Source organism: Lactuca sativa, chromosome 3 (genome assembly GCF_002870075.4).
Source record: "Lactuca sativa cultivar Salinas chromosome 3, Lsat_Salinas_v11, whole genome shotgun sequence".
Classification (NCBI taxonomy): Eukaryota; Viridiplantae; Streptophyta; class Magnoliopsida; order Asterales; family Asteraceae; genus Lactuca; species Lactuca sativa.
In genome coordinates this window covers 4476337-4489509 of record NC_056625.2, presented here as the reverse complement: position 1 = coordinate 4489509, position 13173 = coordinate 4476337, and positions in this window count along the sequence as shown.

The following is a 13173-nucleotide window of genomic DNA, read 5'->3' as shown; positions in this document are numbered from 1 at the left end:
TAATTATAGCAAAACAACTTTTCAACCCCTGCAACTTCACGGATTGAAACTTTGTTTTCTATAATTAACATTGCTAGCTTGCAATACTAATCATAATAGTCATGCTCCCACTAACATGATGATTATCAGCATAACACTTATGCTCCCACTAGCTCTGACACATTTCCAGAAATCTGTTGGACTTCTGAAATTTAGATTCATACACCCTTTCTTAGATAGCTCACATGTGTGTCTAAACAATTTTCAGAACTATGAAAAGGGATGCCGTAATCATAGTCTCAATTGCTTAGGCATTTGCCATTTCTCACAAGTCCATGTTAGTGTGCCGGTTAACCACACGCGCTCCACTAATGACTTTTGAAAATGCAAATGACACAATTGATATCTACTTAAAATCTATTTAGTGAAAGCATTTCCTCACCATCATTTTCATGAATCGGAGAGAAACCTTATGACACTTAGATTTAATAGTGTATGAGTTCCTATCCATGCGAATTTGTCAAAACCATAATCACAAGATAAGGTTAGTGACAAATTCAGCCCTACATGGATTAAACTTATTCAATCTTAGTTTCTTGTCACCTTGGTAACACAAGGCCCACCAATGCTTCCAAGTTGAACTCTGATAACTCACATATAAATTCAACTTATTTGAAGTAGGTACAGAAATAAGAATTATGTCAACACGATAGGTTGAAAACCTTAAGTCGTGTGCTAGTGATAAATTACAGGTTTTACTCTTGATTAAATCTTGAAACTCTTTCAGGATCTTTAATGCTCCCACTGTCCCCTTGACATATAAGTTTTCCTAGTCAAGAACCATTCCTTGATAAAACAAATATTCAAGGGATAGTGCGGATTCTTATCAAGACTAACACTTCACACAATTGGTCTTAGTTGGTCTTTGTCTCATCCAAGACATCACAACTTACCAATCTCAAATGTACAAGAGTAGAAAACATTTTACTCTTACATTTGATAAGTGTTTTAAACCTTCTTTAAGACATGTCACTCAAATTACAATCTTGGAGTATGACTCCAAGACTTGTATTGGAACGAAGTATGACTCATCTTCTTGATTTAACCATTTCAACAATTTCAAGATCCCTTCTTCTTAGTCATAAGAATGCACTAAGACTTTCTTAGAGAACAAATTTTGATATGGTTTCTTAATCATTAAGATGATCATAAAGCTGATACTAAAGTACTCTCCCGTCCTTTCAGATTTGAGAAACTTTTATCTTTCTGCCTAATTTGATTCTTCTTATTCGTTTTCCAATGTTACAAAATTATACTTAACCTTATAAGTATAATCATATTTACTAATCTTTAGTAAATCATGACAAATCAATCTTTGTGGTGGACCTTGACCAGCGCACACCCAGTGTACCTAATTCCTTAGTCCTTCAATTGACTCACATATACATGTGATCAAAGAATTAGTCTTAATTTTTCAAAGATGAAAATTCTCATTCATTATACAATACAACTTGTATGATTCCAAGTTTCTGTCCAATTGAAACTTGGGTGATGAAAAACTTTCTTCATTTGGTAAATTCAGACACTACCACAAATGAAAGAATCAAATCCACTTTCCAATATTGCTATTACTGGAAACATATAAGCAACAATTTTCCACCGATGCCATTGTAAGGATATTTTTTAAAATAAATAAAATTAAAACCTTTTTTTTCTTTTATTTTAAAACTTTGCGGAAAAACTTATCCTTACAATCCACATGAAAACCTTGTTGTTATCTATTCACAAGCAATATATTATAACTCTTAAGCAACAGCTCAAAATTCTGATTACCGAACCATGCGATCGAAACCCATCTTCGCAATCAGAATCAGCATATACTTACTTTAAGCTTCCTATCTTTTCTTTGATTCTTAAAAGACATCAGCATGTGACCCATTCACATTATGTAATAAGAATCTCCAAATAGGAACTTAACAGAGTTATACAGTGTATTTTACCCGAAGTAGAGTCAAACCTCTTGACTTGATCAACCTTATGACCTTTCAGGTAAATAGGGCAGCTTCGCAACCAATGCCCCTTTCTTTGGCAATATAAACATATGGAGACCCTTTGATAATGGCACATGAGACTATTTTAGACTTAGCCTTTCTCTTTACCATTTGGTCAACCGAGTTGACTATGGCCGATCCCTTTCCATTGGGAAGAGAAATGCTTTTCTAGATATCCAATGCTACCATTGCCAATGTCCATTTAAGGTTTGGGAAGTTGATCTTCTAACAAAATTTGCTTTACTAGTGTTCCAAATCATTGCTGATTCCACAGCACAAAACAAATAGATAAGATCATTAAGGCTCGTGTCATAGTCTGTCTCATAGTAGTCCCAAAGTGACCCGCTATGTTACTAAGAAAGTGATTGAACATCCAACTTTCACGAGACTTTGACACCCAACTCTCCCGTCTTGTCAATATGTGACTACATCTCCAAGATGTGACCACACCAAGACCTTAACTTGCCAATAGGGCTTGAGTGACTTTAAACTTTTCAAGAACTTGTGGGTGAGGGAGAATAATTGGAGGAGATAAAGGAAGTGAAGCATGATGTTGAGGAACATCATCTTCAAGAGATTTGGGAAGATCATAAATGTCTAAACCAGACATGTTTTGGGAGATATTCAAGATAGTTGATTTAAAGTCCTTAATATAACACCCAATATGAAATATTAAGGCTAGGACCCAACAAACTATTTTATAACTTAGAAGAGGGATGCCGTAATCCAAGCTATAAAATATTTGAAGGTAGGCGAATGACGATTCACCAATTTCCACCATGAAAAACGAAATAATTTATTAGGTTTTAATTGGATTTGAAATTCCTAGATCTTTTGAGATTCATTGAACTTTTCAATGGCATGTTTCAATCTCGAGTGTGCCCTCTCAAATTTTGTGACTGGGATGCCGAGGATCACAAAACAAGGTGTGAATAACCATACCAATTCACTTGGTATCCTTAATATTATCACCTAATCAATGTGCCGGTTAACCACACACGCTCCATTGATCTATGACAAACATTAAGTCACCCTTCGTGGTCCTTACTAGTCCAAGTTAGTGTGCCGGTTAACCACACACGCTCCACCAACGACTTGGTAAGGTACAAAGTGTGAATTCCATGGGTTAGCACCAAATTCACATTTTTCCTAAAGTAACTAAGATTGGGAATTATTAAGATTTTAGTTACTTTAGTATTTATCATTAATACTTTTAATGAAGGGAGAATTTAAAGTCATTGTCCTACCCGTTCGGCTAACGACCCTCCACCAGTCAAGCAAGCGGTGGGTGAGAGTAGACACCCATTAAGTCGCCATTTTATAGGCAACAACCTTATACCCACCTTATAGACCGGCTTCGTGAATGAGGCCTACTAACGGTAAAACGACTTGTTCTTATACATATATATAATAATTAACCATTAATGTTATAAATAGTATAAGTGTTGAATTTTAACTTTTTTTTTAAAATTCTAAGGGCTAACTTGGAATTAAAGTATTCATAAGTGAAAACTTTTCAAATTCCAAAACTTGAGGGCAAGTTTTGAAACTATTCAAAACTAATTAATTCCATAACTTATGTGTTTAAAGTAGTTTTAATCCAAAAAACTCTTCAAGTTCCATAACTTATGGAAGACTTTAAACTAATAAAAGAATTAATCTTTTCTTTATTTTTATAACTTATGGAATTAATTAAGGTTACACTTTATTTATTTATTTATTTATTAATGAAGTGACTCTTGAATTTCCATAACTTGAGGACAAGTTATGGAGTCATAAAAAAAAACTCAATGACACAAGACTCTTCATTTTGTAACCATTACCAACTTTTATGAGTTTTATGAGTCTTTAATGTGACTCTTCATGTAACTTGAGGACAAGTTACACAAACACATTTTGTACTCAACTCTTAGATTAAAATGGATTGAAAACAACTATTTCAATTAACTTTTCTATTAATCTAAGCAACTCATAAGAACAAGATAATTCATATCAAACTTCTTCATGTAATTAGTCTAAACCTTAAACTAATACAAAACATGAATCTATTGACAATTATCTTTGAAAATGGATTAGCATGAACATTACCACATTAAAGAACAAGTTTATAAGTTCAAAAACAACGTAGGGTAATGTTCCTAGTCCATTTCTAGCCAAAAAACTCGAAAATATGCTGTCTGGGGGTCCAACTCGTCGAGTGCATGAACATAACTCGGCGAGTTGGATGAATTTTGCCTTGGACTCGTCGAGTCCCTTCATGGACTCGGCGAGTCTGCTGGGCTGACAGCATCACAACTCGATTTTTCAGCTCCATTTGCAAGTATAACAAGAAAACAAGCCTAGGCTCTGATACCACTGTTGGGTTTTGAGCATTCTAACACTCCTAAGTGTACATGCAACCCTAAATACCTTGGATCTATGTTTTCTCTATTATACATGCAAATAAGAATATCCAAGGTATCATCCTAATCTATCATACAAAACATGAATACAACAAGATAGAATACATACCTCTTTGATGTAGAAAGTCTTCATGAAGCTTGAGTGCCTAGCCCCAATAGTGTGGAAGCCTCAAATGGAATCACAGTTATCAAAACACTTAGAATAACTTGAGAGAGTTCTACACTTCATGAAATCGGCTAGCCCTCTCTAGAATAATCCTAGTGGCCGATTTTTGTCAAGAATAAGATCATTATATAGTGTTACAATTAGGGTAAATCCTTAATTGTCATGACTTTCCATTTCCTTGGATCCATGGGTTCAAATACACCATGGAGCACCCATGGACCATCCTATGGGTTTTAGCCCAACTTGATTATCCATGGAGCATTAGCCCACTATATAAGTATGGATGATTTACACAATCAACCCATATATTTAATTAGTCTTCTTTTGATCACTTAATTAATCCTAGATTAATTCTTGATCAATACTAATTAAACAATCTTATTATTCTTATTATTAATATACTAGAACTTATAATATATTAATAACCATAAGTGTCTTATTTCTCTCATTATAGTCTATCTAAGTGCATGAAGGTTTGCAACCCAAATGGACCATGCCGGGTCGGGTCAAGTCTTACCAATTATAGTTATGGACTTAGACATTAATCCAACAGTCTCCCACTTGGATAAGTCTAAAACTATTATTGCGTATGACTTCAGGAACCAACCGACAATCGTAGCTCTCAAAAGCTTCTGTCGAACTCTGACCTTGTAGATGAACTCTGATCTTGTCAATGACTTGTCCATTAGATAAGGGATCATATAATCCTCTGTTCTCATGATATCAGCCGGACAAATACATGGAACAACGTCGTACTTATTGTCCAGCAGTTTGTTTCCCGATTTTCGATTTGTTTGACAAAGAACTTAATCGAACACATCAATTCAGTTCTGACCGGCCGGTACATAGGTCACAACAAAATCATCGAGGGGCCCAGATATCGCTTCTATTTCTAGAAGGAACAGATAAACTTCGACTCATATGCTTGTTCTACTACTTGTTGAATTGTACACAAAGGCACGTTTTATAACATCAAGTTACTGATGCGTTTACGTGCAATCAATGCACAACCAACTCATAGGTAACAACTCATATCTCTAGGTTTGAAGATTTATATGATATTATCGTCTCACGATCACTCGAGATAAATTCCATGAAGTGATACAAGTGAGCGTGGGTTTATTCCAATACTCATAACTTATGAGTACTCATGAATGTTGTAGCAACCATTGCCATGACTAAACTCATTTAGCCATCTACAAACCCGATTCATGACAGTCTTGATTCATACCTACTTCCAACATATGAACGACTGTGGAGTGTTTAAATAACTTAGTCATCCGGAAAGAATAACCTAGCTATTTTGGAAGTCAAAACATGCAAAGTGAAATACAATAATAATTGAATCTAATATGGTCTCAGAACCCTTTTGAATATAAATAAAACCACTTTTTATTTATCACCATATTGATTACACATTATTCAATGTTTCAAATAATCAACTTAAGACTTGAATAAAAACAACAGTCGTCCCATGCTCCTAGCATGTACACTTTGTTTTTCTAAACAATAGTTATGCCATACCCCAAGTATGCACACTATGTTTGTCTATGATCCTTACATTGTGATGTAGATCAACTGAACATGATTCCAATGATACTCATTTCACAATCCCAAATCCTTATTGTAAATGCAAGAATTCCAAATTTATGTCATTTACTGAAATCTGTTAGATTCTAAACTTATATGCATTGATCCTCTTGTAATGATTATGCACAAAGTCAGAAAGACTTGACAACAACCATTACAGAGCATTCCAAAGGAGATCAGCTCCTTGGGAACATCCTTTTTGCATTAAGTTTCCTAATCTTACATAGATTGAATCACTTCCACCTATGGAGACATTTCCATAGTCCTATTTGACTATCACTTCCGAACAAGAGTTACCTCTTTTCAGAAAATGTCGATATGGTCCTACCAAAATTAACACTAGACTTCCAAATGTCCCTGAGCAACCAATCTTTGGCGAACCTCAGATTGTCCTCGACAATTGCTTAATCACTTTAGTCATATCCAGTTCTAGACTTTTCCCTTCTAAATGCCTTAAGCATTTGGAAAATTTAGAAAGGATAAATATTATAGCACATGAAATCGATCCTATATCCGAAGCATATGGGATACTATTCATGATGTTTGACATAAAGACATGACACTAGACCAGTCTTTTGCTACAATATTTTTTATTTGCCATGTTTTCAAAATTTAACTATGAAGAGGGATGCCGTAATCATAATCGAATTTTGAAAATGCAATATATATAGAATTTCTTCAAGTTGAACCATTCCAACACAAAATTCACATATATTCTTGACTAAAGATGATTAAAATCTCAATCTAAGCTTTAGAATTGACATGAAGTATAATTTCCTCTCCCTTAATTATAGCAAAACAACTTTTCAACCCCTGCAACTTCACGGATTGAAACTTTGTTTTCTATAATTAACATTGCTAGCTTGCAATACTAATCATAATAGTCATGCTCCCACTAACATGATGATTATCAGCATAACACTTATGCTCCCACTAGCTCTGACACATTTCCAGAAATCTGTTGGACTTCTGAAATTTAGATTCATACACCCTTTCTTAGATAGCTCACATGTGTGTCTAAACAATTTTCAGAACTATGAAAAGGGATGCCGTAATCATAGTCTCAATTGCTTAGGCATTTGCCATTTCTCACAAGTCCATGTTAGTGTGCCGGTTAACCACACGCGCTCCACTAATGACTTTTGAAAATGCAAATGACACAATTGATATCTACTTAAAATCTATTTAGTGAAAGCATTTCCTCACCATCATTTTCATGAATCGGAGAGAAACCTTATGACACTTAGATTTAATAGTGTATGAGTTCCTATCCATGCGAATTTGTCAAAACCATAATCACAAGATAAGGTTAGTGACAAATTCAGCCCTACATGGATTAAACTTATTCAATCTTAGTTTCTTGTCACCTTGGTAACACAAGGCCCACCAATGCTTCCAAGTTGAACTCTGATAACTCACATATAAATTCAACTTATTTGAAGTAGGTACAGAAATAAGAATTATGTCAACACGATAGGTTGAAAACCTTAAGTCGTGTGCTAGTGATAAATTACAGGTTTTACTCTTGATTAAATCTTGAAACTCTTTCAGGATCTTTAATGCTCCCACTGTCCCCTTGACATATAAGTTTTCCTAGTCAAGAACCATTCCTTGATAAAACAAATATTCAAGGGATAGTGCGGATTCTTATCAAGACTAACACTTCACACAATTGGTCTTAGTTGGTCTTTGTCTCATCCAAGACATCACAACTTACCAATCTCAAATGTACAAGAGTAGAAAACATTTTACTCTTACATTTGATAAGTGTTTTAAACCTTCTTTAAGACATGTCACTCAAATTACAATCTTGGAGTATGACTCCAAGACTTGTATTGGAACGAAGTATGACTCATCTTCTTGATTTAACCATTTCAACAATTTCAAGATCCCTTCTTCTTAGTCATAAGAATGCACTAAGACTTTCTTAGAGAACAAATTTTGATATGGTTTCTTAATCATTAAGATGATCATAAAGCTGATACTAAAGTACTCTCCCGTCCTTTCAGATTTGAGAAACTTTTATCTTTCTGCCTAATTTGATTCTTCTTATTCGTTTTCCAATGTTACAAAATTATACTTAACCTTATAAGTATAATCATATTTACTAATCTTTAGTAAATCATGACAAATCAATCTTTGTGGTGGACCTTGACCAGCGCACACCCAGTGTACCTAATTCCTTAGTCCTTCAATTGACTCACATATACATGTGATCAAAGAATTAGTCTTAATTTTTCAAAGATGAAAATTCTCATTCATTATACAATACAACTTGTATGATTCCAAGTTTCTGTCCAATTGAAACTTGGGTGATGAAAAACTTTCTTCATTTGGTAAATTCAGACACTACCACAAATGAAAGAATCAAATCCACTTTCCAATATTGCTATTACTGGAAACATATAAGCAACAATTTTCCACCGATGCCATTGTAAGGATATTTTTTAAAATAAATAAAATTAAAACCTTTTTTTTCTTTTATTTTAAAACTTTGCGGAAAAACTTATCCTTACAATCCACATGAAAACCTTGTTGTTATCTATTCACAAGCAATATATTATAACTCTTAAGCAACAGCTCAAAATTCTGATTACCGAACCATGCGATCGAAACCCATCTTCGCAATCAGAATCAGCATATACTTACTTTAAGCTTCCTATCTTTTCTTTGATTCTTAAAAGACATCAGCATGTGACCCATTCACATTATGTAATAAGAATCTCCAAATAGGAACTTAACAGAGTTATACAGTGTATTTTACCCGAAGTAGAGTCAAACCTCTTGACTTGATCAACCTTATGACCTTTCAGGTAAATAGGGCAGCTTCGCAACCAATGCCCCTTTCTTTGGCAATATAAACATATGGAGACCCTTTGATAATGGCACATGAGACTATTTCAGACTTAGCCTTTCTCTTTACCATTTGGTCAACCGAGTTGACTATGGCCGATCCCTTTCCATTGGGAAGAGAAATGCTTTTCTAGATATCCAATGCTACCATTGCCAATGTCCATTTAAGGTTTGGGAAGTTGATCTTCTAACAAAATTTGCTTTACTAGTGTTCCAAATCATTGCTGATTCCACAGCACAAAACAAATAGATAAGATCATTAAGGCTCGTGTCATAGTCTGTCTCATAGTAGTCCCAAAGTGACCCGCTATGTTACTAAGAAAGTGATTGAACATCCAACTTTCACGAGACTTTGACACCCAACTCTCCCGTCTTGTCAATATGTGACTACATCTCCAAGATGTGACCACACCAAGACCTTAACTTGCCAATAGGGCTTGAGTGACTTTAAACTTTTCAAGAACTTGTGGGTGAGGGAGAATAATTGGAGGAGATAAAGGAAGTGAAACATGATGTTGAGGAACATCATCTTCAAGAGATTTGGGAAGATCATAAATGTCTAAACCAGACATGTTTTGGGAGATATTCAAGATAGTTGATTTAAAGTCCTTAATATAACACCCAATATGAAATATTAAGGCTAGGACCCAACAAACTATTTTATAACTTAGAAGAGGGATGCCGTAATCCAAGCTATAAAATATTTGAAGGTAGGCGAATGACGATTCACCAATTTCCACCATGAAAAACGAAATAATTTATTAGGTTTTAATTGGATTTGAAATTCCTAGATCTTTTGAGATTCATTGAACTTTTCAATGGCATGTTTCAATCTCGAGTGTGCCCTCTCAAATTTTGTGACTGGGATGCCGAGGATCACAAAACAAGGTGTGAATAACCATACCAATTCACTTGGTATCCTTAATATTATCACCTAATCAATGTGCCGGTTAACCACACACGCTCCATTGATCTATGACAAACATTAAGTCACCCTTCGTGGTCCTTACTAGTCCAAGTTAGTGTGCCGGTTAACCACACACGCTCCACCAACGACTTGGTAAGGTACAAAGTGTGAATTCCATGGGTTAGCACCAAATTCACATTTTTCCTAAAGTAACTAAGATTGGGAATTATTAAGATTTTAGTTACTTTAGTATTTATCATTAATACTTTTAATGAAGGGAGAATTTAAAGTCATTGTCCTACCCGTTCGGCTAACGACCCTCCACCAGTCAAGCAAGCGGTGGGTGAGAGTAGACACCCATTAAGTCGCCATTTTATAGGCAACAACCTTATACCCACCTTATAGACCGGCTTCGTGAATGAGGCCTACTAACGGTAAAACGACTTGTTCTTATACATATATATAATAATTAACCATTAATGTTATAAATAGTATAAGTGTTGAATTTTAACTTTTTTTTTAAAATTCTAAGGGCTAACTTGGAATTAAAGTATTCATAAGTGAAAACTTTTCAAATTCCAAAACTTGAGGGCAAGTTTTGAAACTATTCAAAACTAATTAATTCCATAACTTATGTGTTTAAAGTAGTTTTAATCCAAAAAACTCTTCAAGTTCCATAACTTATGGAAGACTTTAAACTAATAAAAGAATTAATCTTTTCTTTATTTTTATAACTTATGGAATTAATTAAGGTTACACTTTATTTATTTATTTATTTATTAATGAAGTGACTCTTGAATTTCCATAACTTGAGGACAAGTTATGGAGTCATAAAAAAAAACTCAATGACACAAGACTCTTCATTTTGTAACCATTACCAACTTTTATGAGTTTTATGAGTCTTTAATGTGACTCTTCATGTAACTTGAGGACAAGTTACACAAACACATTTTGTACTCAACTCTTAGATTAAAATGGATTGAAAACAACTATTTCAATTAACTTTTCTATTAATCTAAGCAACTCATAAGAACAAGATAATTCATATCAAACTTCTTCATGTAATTAGTCTAAACCTTAAACTAATACAAAACATGAATCTATTGACAATTATCTTTGAAAATGGATTAGCATGAACATTACCACATTAAAGAACAAGTTTATAAGTTCAAAAACAACGTAGGGTAATGTTCCTAGTCCATTTCTAGCCAAAAAACTCGAAAATATGCTGTCTGGGGGTCCAACTCGTCGAGTGCATGAACATAACTCGGCGAGTTGGATGAATTTTGCCTTGGACTCGTCGAGTCCCTTCATGGACTCGGCGAGTCTGCTGGGCTGACAGCATCACAACTCGATTTTTCAGCTCCATTTGCAAGTATAACAAGAAAACAAGCCTAGGCTCTGATACCACTGTTGGGTTTTGAGCATTCTAACACTCCTAAGTGTACATGCAACCCTAAATACCTTGGATCTATGTTTTCTCTATTATACATGCAAATAAGAATATCCAAGGTATCATCCTAATCTATCATACAAAACATGAATACAACAAGATAGAATACATACCTCTTTGATGTAGAAAGTCTTCATGAAGCTTGAGTGCCTAGCCCCAATAGTGTGGAAGCCTCAAATGGAATCACAGTTATCAAAACACTTAGAATAACTTGAGAGAGTTCTACACTTCATGAAATCGGCTAGCCCTCTCTAGAATAATCCTAGTGGCCGATTTTTGTCAAGAATAAGATCATTATATAGTGTTACAATTAGGGTAAATCCTTAATTGTCATGACTTTCCATTTCCTTGGATCCATGGGTTCAAATACACCATGGAGCACCCATGGACCATCCTATGGGTTTTAGCCCAACTTGATTATCCATGGAGCATTAGCCCACTATATAAGTATGGATGATTTACACAATGAACCCATATATTTAATTAGTCTTCTTTTGATCACTTAATTAATCCTAGATTAATTCTTGATCAATACTAATTAAACAATCTTATTATTCTTATTATTAATATACTAGAACTTATAATATATTAATAACCATAAGTGTCTTATTTCTCTCATTATAGTCTATCTAAGTGCATGAAGGTTTGCAACCCAAATGGACCATGCCGGGTCGGGTCAAGTCTTACCAATTATAGTTATGGACTTAGACATTAATCCAACAGTCTCCCACTTGGATAAGTCTAAAACTATTATTGCGTATGACTTCAGGAACCAACCGACAATCGTAGCTCTCAAAAGCTTCTGTCGAACTCTGACCTTGTAGATGAACTCTGATCTTGTCAATGACTTGTCCATTAGATAAGGGATCATATAATCCTCTGTTCTCATGATATCAGCCGGACAAATACATGGAACAACGTCGTACTTATTGTCCAGCAGTTTGTTTCCCGATTTTCGATTTGTTTGACAAAGAACTTAATCGAACACATCAATTCAGTTCTGACCGGCCGGTACATAGGTCACAACAAAATCATCGAGGGGCCCAGATATCGCTTCTATTTCTAGAAGGAACAGATAAACTTCGACTCATATGCTTGTTCTACTACTTGTTGAATTGTACACAAAGGCACGTTTTATAACATCAAGTTACTGATGCGTTTACGTGCAATCAATGCACAACCAACTCATAGGTAACAACTCATATCTCTAGGTTTGAAGATTTATATGATATTATCGTCTCACGATCACTCGAGATAAATTCCATGAAGTGATACAAGTGAGCGTGGGTTTATTCCAATACTCATAACTTATGAGTACTCATGAATGTTGTAGCAACCATTGCCATGACTAAACTCATTTAGCCATCTACAAACCCGATTCATGACAGTCTTGATTCATACCTACTTCCAACATATGAACGACTGTGGAGTGTTTAAATAACTTAGTCATCCGGAAAGAATAACCTAGCTATTTTGGAAGTCAAAACATGCAAAGTGAAATACAATAATAATTGAATCTAATATGGTCTCAGAACCCTTTTGAATATAAATAAAACCACTTTTTATTTATCACCATATTGATTACACATTATTCAATGTTTCAAATAATCAACTTAAGACTTGAATAAAAACAACAGTCGTCCCATGCTCCTAGCATGTACACTTTGTTTTTCTAAACAATAGTTATGCCATACCCCAAGTATGCACACTATGTTTGTCTATGATCCTTACATTGTGATGTAGATCAACTGAACATGATTCCAATGATACTC